This window comes from Prionailurus bengalensis, chromosome B2 (assembly GCF_016509475.1).
Source record: "Prionailurus bengalensis isolate Pbe53 chromosome B2, Fcat_Pben_1.1_paternal_pri, whole genome shotgun sequence".
NCBI lineage: Eukaryota > Metazoa > Chordata > Mammalia > Carnivora > Felidae > Prionailurus > Prionailurus bengalensis.
The window spans coordinates 94,676,332-94,691,765 of record NC_057349.1 but is presented as its reverse complement, the minus strand read 5'-3'; the positions used below and the strand labels follow the sequence as shown (position 1 = coordinate 94,691,765).

The 15,434-nt window shown below is 39.1% G+C and overlaps 1 long non-coding RNA gene across 1 annotated transcript in view; it reads right to left on the bottom strand.

Annotated features, from left to right (window-relative positions):
- LOC122489807 overlaps positions 1-15,434 on the bottom strand; it is a 31,745-nt gene that overhangs the window by 15,065 nt on the left and 1,246 nt on the right. The window contains exons 2-3 of the long non-coding RNA XR_006299011.1: positions 9,250-9,346; positions 3,307-3,403 (exon numbers count right to left, since the gene is read on the bottom strand). This is a non-coding gene — a long non-coding RNA (uncharacterized LOC122489807). The remainder of the gene's footprint in view (positions 1-3,306; positions 3,404-9,249; positions 9,347-15,434) is intronic.

Genomic DNA, 15,434 nt, shown 5'->3' with positions numbered 1-15,434 from the left:
TTCAGGTCATGATTCCAGGATCTTGGGATCAAGCCCTACCTCAAGCTGAGCATGTAGCCTGCTTAAGGTTCTCTCCTCTCTTTGCCTCTGCCCCTCTCCCCTGCTCTCTCTCCCTCTCTCTCTCAAAGTAAAAACAACAACAACAACGAAAACTATACGGGAGTCTGCCTTACAGCAGTCCCTTCAGCATTGTAAAGAGAGCTAACAGATCCTCAGTCACAAATCTGATCCCTATCTTTGGAAAACTCGTTTTCTGGAGATCATGTGCAGGCCATGTTGTTAGGTAGAAAGATAAATCTTCATGCATTTAACAAATATGTATTGAGCACCTACAATGGCTCTAGGTGCTGACGGCACTAGGGATGTATCAAGTAACAGAGACTCCATCCCTCATGGAACTTGCATTCTTGGGGTGAGAGAACCAGATAGTAAAATAAAACAGAAAAGGCTGGAGTCAGAGTGTCCTAAAGATAAATTAGGGAAGGTGGGTGGGAAGGAGCACTGTAATTTTAATAGGATGGTCAAAGAAGGCCTGAATGAGAAGGTAATGTTTGAACAAAGACCTGAAAAAAAGCAGAGGAAGAATCCATGCAGACATCTGGGGAATGAGCAATCGGTGGGAAACAGAGAGAAGAGCAAACGAGGAGACCCTTAAACATGAGCAGGAGCAGCTAGATGGCCAGGATGGCTACAGCGGAATGAGCACTAGGGAGAGAAGGCAAAGAGGTAATTGGGCAAGTCACAGTAAGGACTTTGACTTTTATTCTGAAAGTGACCAGAAGTCACTGGGGAATTTTAACTAGAAGCATGGTGTGATCTGCCCTATTCAATAGAATTACATTGGCTAGCCTAGTAAGACTAGCCTGGGGGAAAGGGGGACAAGAGTGGACTTGAAAGGGGAGATCAAAGTTAAGCACAAGATGCCTACTACGAGACACTGATGTAGAATAAATAGTTGGATGAGTCTAGAGTTCTAGAGAAAGGTCTGGGCTAGAGAGAAAGATTTGGGGAGTATGTCACCTACAGATGACACTTAAAGCCATGAAAGTAGTTGAGATGGCCAAGGGACCAAGTGTAGATTCAGAAGAAAAAATGTTGGAGGACCTTTCCTTGGAGTGCTCCATTGTTCAGAGGACAGGGATATGGGGAAGAAGCAGCAAAAGACACGAGAAGGAGCAGCTACTGAGGTAGGAAGAAAATCAGGAGCGTTGGGGGCCTGGAAGCCAAGTGAAGAAAGTGTTCAAGGAGAAGGGAGCAGTGAACTGTCTCAAATGTGGCTGACAGGTCAGGTGATATGAAGGCTGAGAATAAACCCCGGGGTTGAGCAGCATGGAGGTCACTGGTGAACATGACAGGAACAATTTTAGTGGAGTGATTGGGAACAAACACTCGACTAAAGTAGATTGAGGGGAAATGAGAGGCAAGAAGTGGGAAGAGCAAGTATAAGTAAGCTTTTCAAGCTGTTTTGATGTGACAGAAAGTAGAAACTTCCTGAGCAGGAAGTGGGGTCAAGAAAGAGGACGTTTTGTTGTTGTTGTTTTGAACATAAGAGAAATAATAGTATATTTGTAAACTGATGGGCCTGGTCCAGAAAAGAGGGGTAAATTGCTGGAGGGATGACCTTGAACAAGTGAGTGATAATAGGATCCAGTGACCTTAAATAGGAACATGGACAATCAACCATTAGGAAGGAGAGCAGGCAGAAAATAAGTGGGAGCACAGTTGCTGGCAAGTGAGAGATGTACTGGGAGCTTGTGAAAGTTCTCTCATAATTACTTCTACGTTCTCAGTGACCTAGGAGGCAAAGTCAGCAAGGAGGGTGAGGGAAGAAGTATTTGGGGTTATGTAAAGTACGTTACTTTTCTGTACATTAGCATCTGCCTTAAGTGTGATGATGTGACAAGGTCTGAATCATTAGTCTGGATGAGCTACTGAGCTCATTAAGTTCAGCATGAGCTGAAAGAATAGTCAGAGGGGTTCTGCCTCCCAGACATGCACAGACATCATGGGCAGCCATCACACAAGCAAACACAATAGCCACCCTCTGCTAGGTACAACTGAAGGCTCTCAAATATTAAAGTCCAGAGCTCCCCAAGGAGAATCCACACCTTAAGTTAGTACCAGCTAGATAACTTAGCAGGGGTTAATTATCAGAATGCTATCTAACCATGAAAGTCCACTGGGAACAAAGCCACACAGAAATGGGATGTAAATTTTTGGCTCAAATCGTGTTGGTGAAGGGAGAAGAAGAATTTACAAATGAGTTATCCAGAAATCCAACCATGTTTAGGATGAGGAGAAAGGAATACAAACAGAACAGGATAAAGGGATGTTGAAAGAGGAGGTACAGAGATGAACATCACCATCTTCACACTTGTGTGTCAGGCTGGAACCAGCCCTCCTCGGTAGGAACAGATAACCTATTATCCAATATCTTGGTTTACACTCTGTTGTTCTCACTTCAGCAACAACAAAATACCAAAAACTCTAGAGTAACCTCTATATAGATACTCAACATGTTTGGTTTGGAAAGTCTAGCAAGCACATTTTACTATCTCAAAATCCTCTGATCAGCAAAGATGGAAAGAAGAAGCCAGATATATATATATATATATATATATATATATATATATATATATATATATAAAAGTACCCCTGAAGTGCAATATCACAGTGCATTTAAATTTTAATTTCTATTAAAAATTGGGCTCATTGTAATCTCAGCCTAATTGTTTCCAGCCTTAAATTCCTTTGATTCATTTATCACTGGTAAAAGTATAATAAGATGAGGAACTGGTTGTTTTCTTTTGTTAAAAATGCTTTATGGCTTTGTACACGAGATTTGTATATGTATAGTATTAAGAATTTTAAGACCAAGAAAGTAGACCAGTGAACCAAGTGCAGGGCTTTTCCAAGTCTGACGCCCTTTGTGTGCCCATGAAGCTTGCCCTGGGCAGGGGTTGTCCCTGTGACCTAAAGGAATTAGGGTGGCTGGGATTTTCTGTCCTAAATTTTGTGGTCAGGAAGGACCCTGAGAAGTAGCCTGAGGGGGTAAAGAAGTGGCTTAAAATGAGCCCACGAACACCTTCATCTCAGTCGCCAAAAAGTTCCCAGTTTGTACAGCCTTCACTTCAACCGGATATTTGGAGGCTTCTCATTATCCCCGAGAGCTCCTCGTCTGAACTTGATTTGACCTCTGTACAAAAGCACCCATATGATTTGCCCCGGACTCTGCACCCCCTAGGAACTCATGGTGGTGTAATTAATCTACCATAAAGCATAGTATGATGCGCTCTCAGCACTTACTGGTTGAAGAATTTTCTCTCTTCTTCAACAAAGGAGCAGAAGGCAATTCAGTTGCTCTCTGCTCATCTGGATAAGCTCTGGATGTCATTTTGTTACACTGCACAGAAGCAGAAGGACAGAATTGATTTGACAGAATAGTTACGAAGTGGAATCCCCCAGCTAAGCTGGCAAGAGCCATAAGAAAAACATACCAAGCAGACAGTACAAATTATAAGAGAAATACATTATACATCATATACTTGAGACTCCTGGTTTGACCAAGGGCATAAATATACATGTGGTATTGGATTGTACCAACTGGGTTCCACACTGTTATACTACATATGGTTATAGAAGAAATTATCTTTCTGAAATGGTGTTCCCAAATTAATATTTTTTAGGAAATGACAGCTTACTAAACTGTGGGCCATCAGTGGGCCCAATTCCATTATTTTCATTCATTCTACCAAAATTTCAATATGTATATAACAATAAAAATTACAAATAATAGGATACACCAGTATCCTATAGATAATAAAATATAGGTTTAATTTGATAGAACTGCATATTATTTCAGGTTCAAAAAAATCTTACAATAATGAAAAGATGTGGCAAGACCAAAATATTACTTTAGCTCCTACAGTCATCTCACTGTGAGTATTACCATCATTCTAATGCTGGATTGTGCATTTGCATATAACATCAGCATGGTTTCAACGTAATTTGAAGCTTTATTATTATGCTAAATTTGACTAGTTTTAAAATCTGCTAGCAATTAAAGATCGACAGGGAATTTTTTTCCTCCCTGAAGAACTGATCATTTGTGTCTTGAAGTATAATTTTTCCCATTACTCTATTTCAATTCAGCCATTAGTGATCTTAATAAATGTAATTTTATTTATTGGATTCCAAAACTATTTGTTTTTACATAATTTTATGGTAGGATTTTAGCTCCACTTGATATAACACAAGATATTTTGAACCCTCTAACTTGTGATTGCCACTTTCATTCAATATAAAATTATCTCCCAAATTATACAATTACAAAACAATATCTTACATTGGTTTAACACTTCATAGTGTACACAGCATGCCTACATATGATTTCATTTGCTTGTTTCTTGGGAGAATCCCACTTTACGGAAAAAGAGCAGAGAGGCTGAATCACAGTAAATGGTGACACTCAACTTAAGCCAGTTCTTCCAAATCAGTGTCCTTGCATTTGTCATGCTACACTGACCAATGGCGCTGAGTGATTTGAAGACAACTAAAATGCCCCCAATCTGAACTGAAAGAAAAGTCAAAGCCAAAATGCTAGTTACACATCTGCTGTATTTGTTGGTGATAGTCCAGGGACTGTTACCTAAACATGAACCTTTCTTCTTCAGAAACATCAGCAACTAGCTTGAGCTAAGTGTGGTTTACAAGTAAAATGTGTAATTAAATATAACTCTATTAAAATGGCTATATGTTTATGTAATGAAAGAGCATGGCCAACATTCTTTGATGCAGTTTAAAATAAATTCCTTGCAATTTTGAATCTGTCCAATATCACTTCAGATATTTCCACGTCTCATTTGAGATCTCACCAGAAATTTACGGAGAGGGCTTGATGCACCAGCTCCCCAACTTACAGGTAAATTCATTTAGTGTCCCCTTGTAGTGCTGTTTCACTCTCTCTTTTCTAAGATGGAATAAAACTTTATGTACAGTGAAACTCTGTAAAATGAAGCATCTTCAAATAGTAGCCAGTATGGTCCCCAAGATACAAAAGATATTTTCTGGTGGACGTTTCTGAAGAACAGGGTATAACTATGGGCTATAAATTGGTTCATCTGAGATAAAAGTTTAGCCAATGGATGAGCACAATATCTATTTTTCTGAGAAAAAAGAATTTTCTTTACAAACTCCCCCACTGGTCTATATCTGTTTAGGAACCATGCCTGCACATGGTGGTTGCTTTGTAAATATTTGTTGAGTAGAGGGAAAGTAATTGCATCTGTCCCTGAATCCATATCTGAATTTTAACACTGACTCCCCGTGCCAACTGGACTTCAACTATGCAGTGCCATCAACAGTTTTCTCAAGAAATAAAATTAAAGACCTGTGATAATATCATTTTTTCCTACATGTCATTTTTTTTCTGCATGATACAGAACTATCATATCTTTACATGATTTCAAAGCCACATTCTTCCCGCTGATATTGTTGAAGGGAGTTTGAGCCATGCACGGTTATTAGTTTTCAGGTTCCAAGATCACTCTATGGGTTGAAAATCTGCAAGCTGATTTAGCTTAGAGACTCTTGGTGTTAGAAACATGCAAAGGATTATTGTGTCCCCTGAGAGTAATTCCATTAAATAAGATAACAGTTTTTGTATTTCACGTTTCTCAAAAATAGAGTTTGTATAGTTTGAGCTCCTCTAACCACTCTTGAAGCCAGTTTCCAAACTTTTATTCTAATTATACTTTTCCTGTGCAAAAACCATTAAGTGTTCATTAAATTATTTTTAATGAATAAAATATGCAGCAGATATAAAATGAGAAAACATTGATCAGACATGTGCAAAACATACCTTTATTTTATTTATTTTTTTAATGTTTATATATTTTTGAGAGAGAGACTGAGAGCCAGCAGAGGAAGGGTAGAGAGAAGGAGACACAGAATCCTAAGCAGGCTCCAGTCTCTGACCTGTCAGCACGGAGTCCCATGCAGGGCTTGAACTCATGAACAGTGGATCATGACCTGAGCCAAAGTCACACGCTCAACCAACTGAGCCACCCAAGAGCCCCAACACACCTTTCTTTTAGCCTGTTATTGACTTCATCCTGTTCTCATACCGTCTTCCCCGTGATGGCAGAAAATTCTTGATCCTGACCCTTATTTATTTTTTGGGACAGAGAGAGACAGAGCATGAACGGGGGAGGGGCAGAGAGAGAGGGAGACACAGAATCGGAAACAGGCTCCAGGCTCCGAGCCATCAGCCCAGGGCCTGACGCGGGGCTCAAACTCACGGACCGCGAGATCGTGACCTGGCTGAAGTCGGACGCTTAACCGACTGCGCCACCCAGGCGCCCCAGTTTCTTCCCATTTTAAACAGTCATTTAAAATAATTCCATCGGCCTTTCTGCTTCTCTCCTTGCTCTAGGTGCACAAGCAAGTTTACAAGGCACCCCGGCAGAGCAGGAGCATGTTTAGCCTCTCTCTGCCTTCCGAGTCCTCTCTGGACGGACTGCAATGTTGTTTGGCCCCTTGGTCTCTAGGACTCTGGGCTGATGGCCCAAGAGTATGGCTGGTCCTGCCCCTGCCTCTGACACTGATGTCTCTGCCTTCTTCCTCCACTGCACCCTGACCCCAGGCAATTTTCACCATTAAACCATTCAGTGTTTCTAAATGAATGAATGAATACATCTCAGGGTTAAGCCACCATCTCTTTCCCTCCTTCCAAACCTATCTTTTCCAACTTGTTCCTGTCCCGTCATAAAGCAGCTAGACAGGAAGGCGGAGGAGAGGAAGGTAGCGGGGGAAGTATGAGGGTGGGCAGGGGAATGAAGTGTCATTATTATGGCAGAGAGGTCACCATAATTCTAATAAAGTGATCTAGTCTAGTAGAACATTAAGCGTCATTTTGTGGTTATTTATGCCTTTTATTAGAAAAATAATGTGACCATATTATAAATAAATTGGAATGGGAAAAAAAGACAATAATTCCATGACTCCAACACAACTTCTATTAACATATTGGTATATATTTCTTCTGTTATTTTCCCCATTCATAATAACTTAAGTTATTAATAAAATTAATAACTGCACAAGCAGGAGAGGGGCAGAGAAAGGAAAACAGAATCTGAAGCAGGCTCCAGGCTCTGAATTGTCAGCACAGAGCCTGATGTGGGGCTCAAACTCACAAACCACGAGATCATGACCCATGCTGAAGTTGGATGCCTTAACCAACTGAGCCATCCAAGTGCTCCAAATATCAACGTTTTTAAATATTTAGTCTTTCCTCTATTGGAGAATAATAGTACTTGAAACAAATGCACTCAATTATTCCATCAACCAATAATTACTGAGTTCCAAGTACATGGAAATCACGTGCTGAGTACCATGGAGATGTGAAAGATTAATCAGACACACTTCGTACCCTCCAGAAATTTACAACTTAGAAGAAGAAATGACTTGTACATAGATAGGCAAAAGATAGCAAGCAACAAAAGCCATAACAGAGATAGAGACTAACTGCTCTGCAGAATAATGTTTCTGTAATTTCACTTTGAAACACATGAGAATCACATACCCACACATTAATCATTAATAATGTAAGTACCAAATTCCAAGGCATTTTTAATGATTTCATCATATGGCATCTTCTAATAGTCATTAATAGCAATATTTTATACTAGATTTTTTTCCCTATTCAACATAAATTTTCTAGGTACTGAAGTTTTATTTGTTGATTAAAACAGTTATATGAAGTAATCTGCAAGATTTCCTGAGTCACTTTGAGATGCTTTGTTGCTTTTAGATGCCATTTTCTGAGCTTATAATATATTCATTATACTTCTCTTCAGAGAGCTTGAAACAGTGCCGTTGATGTAAAAAAAAAATTAAGAAATCCCTTTGTGGTGGCATGCATTACAACCGCATAAGAATAGTTTTGTACATGGTGTGTAAACCAAATTGGTGTTCTGTCAGAAAATGTGCTTATCCAAAGTATTTCTATCCTTCCCATACTTCAGAGGCACAGTGACTCTAAAATCCTTACCTTGTCAAAGCACAACCATTTCTCCCATGGAAGTGTGTGAGGGTCTCTAGATTTCAAGTCAAATACCATCGTAATCATTTCGTGTGGTTCTAGATTGTACCGAATATCTTTGATCTTGGACTAAACATATATTTCATGTTGTTTACCATTTTTTATGCCAAATGATAAAAACTGCTGGTAGTGGGATCACAAATATTTTATTAGGTTTTATATATGCATGAAACTCAGGAAGTGTCTTATTTTCATGAATTGATGACAACAATTTAAGTAGTAGTAATAATAATAATTTGCATTTATATGATTCTTTTCTCCCGAGAACTCTGAGTGCTTTTGCAAATCAATTAATGCCGGATGGCAGGGTCATTATTCCCAACTTTATTTTATTATTCCATCTTCATAATGTGTTGCTCTGGGTTTTGTTTCTAGTTGATGTCAATTACCAGGCTGGCTATTATTGGACCTCACATTTGCCTCCAAAACTAGCCCTTTTTGAGGATTAATCACATAACAGAATGATACTGCGCAGTAGAAACTCTATGACTGAAGTTCCGCTTTCACCAGATATAGATTAAAAGTCAGGCATGGCTTCACTGTCCATCAAAATCTTACCTATACCACGAATGACATTGTTATCAAGAGTTGCCAGAAGTTATTTTTTTAAGGTTTTTTTTTTTTTAATTTTTTTTTTCAACGTTTATTTATTTTTGGGACAGAGAGAGACAGAGCATGAACGGGGGAGGGGCAGAGAGAGAGGGAGACACAGAATCGGAAACAGGCTCCAGGCTCTGAGCCATCAGCCCAGAGCCCGACGCGGGGCTCGAACTCACAGACCGCGAGATCGTGACCTGGCTGAAGTCGGAGGCTTAACCGACTGCGCCACCCAGGCGCCCCAAGGTTTTTTTTTTTTTTTTTAACATTTATTTATTTTTGAGAGACAGAGCATGAGCAGGGGAGGGGCAGAGAGAGAGGGAGACACAGACTCCAAAGCAGGCTCCAGGCTCTGAGGTGTCAGCACAGAGCCGAAGTGGGGCTCGAACTCATGAACCATGAGATCATGACCTGAGCCGAAGTCAGACGCTTAACCAAGTGAGCCGCCCAGGCACCCCCAGAAATTATTTTTCTATCATTAGCAACTTTTCCTTTATAACCACCAAATGCCTCTCATAAAGAAGTTATTTACACACCACAAAAAACAGTACCTTTCAAAGTGTCCTCTTCAGAGTTGTGTTTCTCTTCTCTAAAAGTAGAGGTGCTGAACTGGGAATTCAGAGACAAGGTTCAATGGTCTGTGAATTTCTAGAAAGTCCCAAAAGGGAAAGAACAAAACACAAGAGCGGTCGTCACGGTAGTTGGAACCAGTCTTCTGAAACTGCTCTTCTGGGGTATCTGCCCAGGCCCAAGGCCCAGTTTTGTTTTCAGAAGCCAACCTGGGCCCCGGTTTGAGGTTTCTTTGGGAATCGATTGTGAATTCAGAACTACTTCTCTAATCATTTTTTCACACTTTTTAAAAAACTATGATTCTGTTACACTTAGCTCCTTATAATAAATTCATTCTCTTTGAAATAACTTCCCAAAAGATTAGGAAATCCTATGACATGTTTCATCTAGGGCCTTTACTTGTTGCTGTTAATATTTAAAGCAAATAATTCACAAATGCAACTCTTCTAGTTTAAAAGGAAAGTGACGTGAGGAAGAATAGACAGAAGGAATGTCAGGCCTCTAGTTTTTGACATTACAGTCACTGTATGCATGTTTCTGCCAACCCCACGATGGTAAATTACTGTAACTTAGCTCTGCCAAGTGCCCGGTTTCTAGAATCTATACTACTGCATATTTCATGAGTTTGCTTTTGAAGCCAATATCTCATTTCTGGCTACTCCAGGGAAACCCCAAACCACTGGCAATTTTAGCAGGTGCCAAAGTCTTGCAGTTTACAAATTTTGTTTGAAACATCAGTCTTGTATGTGTGCTATATTCCATCTACTTAAAACAGGCAAAAATATAAAACTACCTCTTAGCTATTTCATGTGTTCATGAGATATTTCAATTATTTCATCAGGCTAGGGAGTTTCGATGATTGAAATTCTAATAATTTTTATTGGACCTGTTCCATGTGCAGAGCACTATCAGGGGGATAGGAAAAAATGTACAATTAAGCTACCAAAAACTTGATGTCAGACATTTTTCAAAAACATGGTCTCTAAAGGTCAAGATAATCCTGTCAACTAAGAATCATTTTCCTGGGTTTATAGGCAAGTATTGAGGCTCAGAAAAGTTTAATAAATGATTTGAATTCACCCAGCTTATTAAATATAAAACCATGGTTCAAATCCAGCTGCTGTTTCCAAAATTCCAATCCTTGCCCCCACCGCTTTTGACTGCCTTCACAATTCACTGTCTTCTTAAAGTTCTGGGTCACTTTTCATTTAGTAGTTTTACCTTTGGGGTAAAAGCTCATTTTTTGATGAATCAAATGTGATCCAACTTCTTTTTATGGAGCTTCTCCATGAATTTAGAAATACTTAGACACTGTTTAAACCATTTCTTAAGACTGTGAGCTTTGTCATGCAACAATGCAGCAATAATATGAAAGATCATATCCCTTCGCTTTGACATGTTTTTTTGTTTTTTATTTAGCCAGGATATAAAACACCTGTTCAGTGCATAACCGGTTTGGTTATTAATTTTGAACAAATTAATCAACTGAGTCAGTTTAAAAAGTAAAAAAAAAAAATACCCATTAAAATGACTAAAATAAAAAACTGTGATAATACCAAATGCTAGCAAGAATGTGAAACAGCAAGATCTCTCACTCATTGCTGGTGGGAATGGAAAATGGCACAGCCACTTTGGAAGGCAGTTTGGCAATTTCATATAAAGCTAACATAGTCTTACTGTGCAATCTAGCAATTGCACTCCTTGATATCTACCAAAATGAGTTGTAAACTTGTCCACTCAAAAACCTGCACACAAATGTTTATAGCAGACTTATTAATAATTTAAAATGTTTTTAAGTTTATTTATTTATTTAGAGAGACAGCGAGTGAGCATGAGCAGGGGAAGGGCAGAGACAGAGGGAGAGACAGAATCCCAAGCAGGCTCCGCACTGTCAGTGCAGAGCCCAACGCTGGGCTTGAACTCATGAACCATGAGATCATGACCTGAACCGAAATCAAAAGTCAGACACTTGATCCACTGAGCCACCCAGGTGCCCTGATTTATTCATAATTGCCAAAATCTGAAAGAAACCATATACTCATAAAATGGTAAATGGATAAACTGTGGTACATCCATCCTATGGAATATAATTCAGTGACTTTAAAAATGAGCTATTAAGACTTAAAAAAAACATGGAGGAACCTTAAATGCATATATCTTAGTGAAAGAAGCCAGTCTGAAAAGTCAATATTCTGTATGATGCCAGCTATATGACATTTTGGAAAAGGCAAAACTATAGAGACAGTAAAGAATACCAAAGGTTGCCAGGAGTTAGGGAGGAGAGGAAAGAGAGCAACGAATAGTTAGAGCACAGGAGAGCAATGAAACTATTTGGTATGATACTGTAATGGTGGGTTCATGACATTACTAAAGGAAAGTCTATTTCTTCTACTCAACACTAGACACCAAGTGTGTGGGGGGGGGGATGGGTGTTCCCCACACCAACCATTTCTCCAACTCTCTAGACATCAAAAGGGTGTCCTACAATTCAATTCTGACACCGACTACCCAGAGTTAGTGCAGTTCCCACAGGTTAAGGTCTCAGTTCCACAAGAATATCTCTTTATTTCAGATGCCAATCACAAGCAGTGAGCCCCAGGGTCACAAATCTATTTGGTGTGGCTATAAATTGGGGTTCCCATGACCTTGTCCTCAAGTTTGATAATCTGCTATAATGACTCACAGAATGCAGGGAAACACATTTACTGGTATATTATAAAGGATATAATAAAATATATAAATGAACAACCAGATGAGGAGGTATACAGGGTAAGGTCCAGAAGTTTCCTGAGTGCAGGAGCTTTTGTCCCTGTGGCATGATGGTACATCACCCTTCCAGTATGTGGATGTGCTCACCAACCTGGAAGTTCTCCAAACACCTTAGTTTAGGGATTTTTATGGAGGCTTCATCATGTAGGCAAGATCAATCATTCATTCAGTCTCCTGCCCCTCTCCCTTTCCCAGGGGATGGAGGGTGGGGTTGAAGTTCTAAGCTTTTAATCATGGCTTGGGTCTTGCTGGTGACCAGGTCCCATCCAGAAGCTATGCAGGAGTCTACCCAGAGTCATTTCATTAGAACAAAAGATGCTCCTCTCACACGGGATATTCTAAGGGATCTAGGAGCTCTGTATAAGATGGTCTTATCATCCCCATCCCTCAGGAAATCACAAAGGTTTCAGAAGTGCTATGTCAGGAATTGAGGGTCAAAGACTAAATATTAGAACAAAAGATGCCCCTAAAACCCCTAGGTCTCAGGATGTTACATATAAGGGTTTTAGAAGCTTTGTATGAGGAACTAGGAAAAAAAACCCAAATACATATTTCTTATTATGTCACAGGTGGATACATGATATCATACACTTGGCAAAACCCGCAGGACTATACAACAATCGTAATGTAAAGTTTGTTAGTAGTAATGTATCAATATTGGTTCTCTAATTGTGACAAATGTATCACACTAATGCAAGATGTTAGTAACAGGAGAAACTGTGAGCAAGGGAGAAGGGGGTGTATAGAAAATTTCTATACGACCTGCTCAATCACCTGTAAAACTAAAACTGCTCTAACAAAACAAAGTCTATTAATTATTAAAAGTTTTTTATTAATTTTTTTAAAGAAAGAAATTTTAAAAGTCAATCAGGTTGGTTGTCAAACTGATCAATGAAAAGGTTAATACAACATTTAATGAGAGGAACTTAGGTATAGAAAGAATATAATTGAGTCTTTGTTTAATAATCCATGTTTGATCAGAACTGTCTGCCTCGAGACCTGACAGAAGGAGCAATGGTCTCCATACAATAAGAAAGTCTACACTGATGTCAACCATGGCAGACATGGATATGATAGATAAGGCTATGCATTTCTAAAACCAGTGACTCCCTGAGGTCTTGTTTTATTTTCACAAAACTTATTCTGTCTGAATTTTGATATCTCATCGAGGCTTTGTCCAAATAGTAAAAGCAGACTAGGATGCCCATAGAGAAATAAAGGGAGAAACAGTTATGTCAATTTAAGCTGTGTTAGCCAGAGTTTTGGCAGAGGAGACAGTATACATATACATATACTTACGCCTTGTGTGCTTTTCCTTCTATACTTCTGTGCAAGTTACTTCCTTGCATCATATCAGTTTTCAAATAGTGCTCAGAATCTTTCAATCTGACCTTTCTCCACAGCATGAAGACACCAGGGAGCCTAAAAGGCATTCCCCAAACCAACTTTTGTGCCTAGAATTCTTCTTTTAAATTCTATAGAACTAGTATTCATATGTTAGTGATAAGAAACTTACATACAGGGGCACCTGGGTGGCTCAGTCGGTTAAGCAGCCGACTTTGGCTGAGGTCATGATCTCACTGTTCATGAGTTCAAGCCATGCATGGGGCTCTATGCTGACAGCTAAGAGCCTGGAGCCTGCTTCGGATTCTGTGTCTCCCTCTCTGTACCTCCCCTGCTTGTGCTCTCTATCTCTCTCAAAAATAAACATTGAAAATTTTTTAAAGAAACTTAAATATAAAATCATGTTTTAATCCTTAGATGGGTTATAGTGAGGGTCTTAGGTTTCGTTCAGTCTCCTCTTTTTGTGGAACACATACTCAGAAAAAACACAGACTCTATCAAATGCCAGTTCTCAAGTCTTATGATTTTGAATCTACCACTCTTTTCATAAAAATATACAATATTTATATGATCTAAATGCCTTACAGGCATTTTATTGTGCAAGGTAAGGAATGAGTGTGCCCTATAGCAGATGACTCCATAACCATACCCGGAGTCTGGCCTTCCCATCTGCAAAAGGCAGAACATGGGCTCTACTATTTTAATAAATATGTTTTTAAAGTATTATAAAAGCACCATATAATAGTCATTGAGGAAAATTTAGCAGAAGGAGAAGCAGGAGGAGGAGTGGGAGGAGTTGGAAGAAGAAGAAGGAGAGAGGAAGGAAGGGAAGAAAGGAGAAAACAATGAAAGATCACTTACAACCTCACTACTGTGAGGTAAGGAATGAAAGTATTTTAGGGTTTATCATCATGGATGCCTTGTAATATTCTACATACTCTTGTAACTTAGCCTTTTTCTATCCAACATCTTTCCATGGGAAGCAGTGTAGCTAGATACAGAAGGTGGCAGAAACTTGTAGCTATTGAACAAAAGTGTGATTGCTCTGGAACTAGTCTGTCTGGTTCATATCCTGGCTCAGCTTCTCCTTCGCTGTGTGACCCTGTGCAAAGCACTCTGCCTCTCTGTTAACCTCAGTTTCCCATCTATAAAATGGAGATCATAATAGCAACTATTTCTTCAGAGGGTCCATTATGAGGATACAATGGCTTAATATACCCAAACCACTTATAACAGTGCCTGGCACAAAAGTATGCTCTTTATCAAGAGAGAATAGTAAGGTCTTTCAATAAAGAAATGGAAAGTAACTATTTTAGGCTTTGCAGAGTCATATAGTTTCTGTTGCAACTCCTTAATGCTGCCTTTGTAGCACAAAAGCAGCCATAAATGAATGAGGATGGCTGGTTTCCGATTAAACTCTACGGACACTGACTTTGAATTCCACATAATTTTCACACATCATGATATATTTTTCTTTTAATTTTGCCTCAACTGTTAAAAATGTAAAAGTCATTTTAGTTCATGGGCTGTACAAAACTGGACAGTGGGCTGGGCATTTAGACCACAGTTTGCCAACCTCTGTTCTATATAACTAGTTGACATTAGTATATTTCTAATATTTCTACAAAAAATTTTTAAGTAGTCTCCATACCCAACATGGGGCTCAAACTCATGATCTCAAGATCAAGAATTTCAGGCTCTACTGACTGAGCCAGCCAGTCACCCCTCTGCAAATTATTATTATTATTATTATTATTATATTATTATCATTATTAGGCTGCTGAGAACAAGATTGTTTGGATGTTCTATAATTTACTTAGTTCCATATGATTAGAGTTTAGGTTATTCCCAATGTTCCTTATTATAAGCCATCCTCCAATGCATATCCATGCAAAATCTTTGTGCACAATTATTATTGTATCTACACCTTAAAATGTATTCAGTCGTAGCTACGAAATGGCTGGCGGAGCATCTAGAAAGAAACAGACTCTGAGGAAGTAGCCTTGAAAATTAATCTTGTATAGTTATAACAAATTTCAGACCTGTTAGAGGA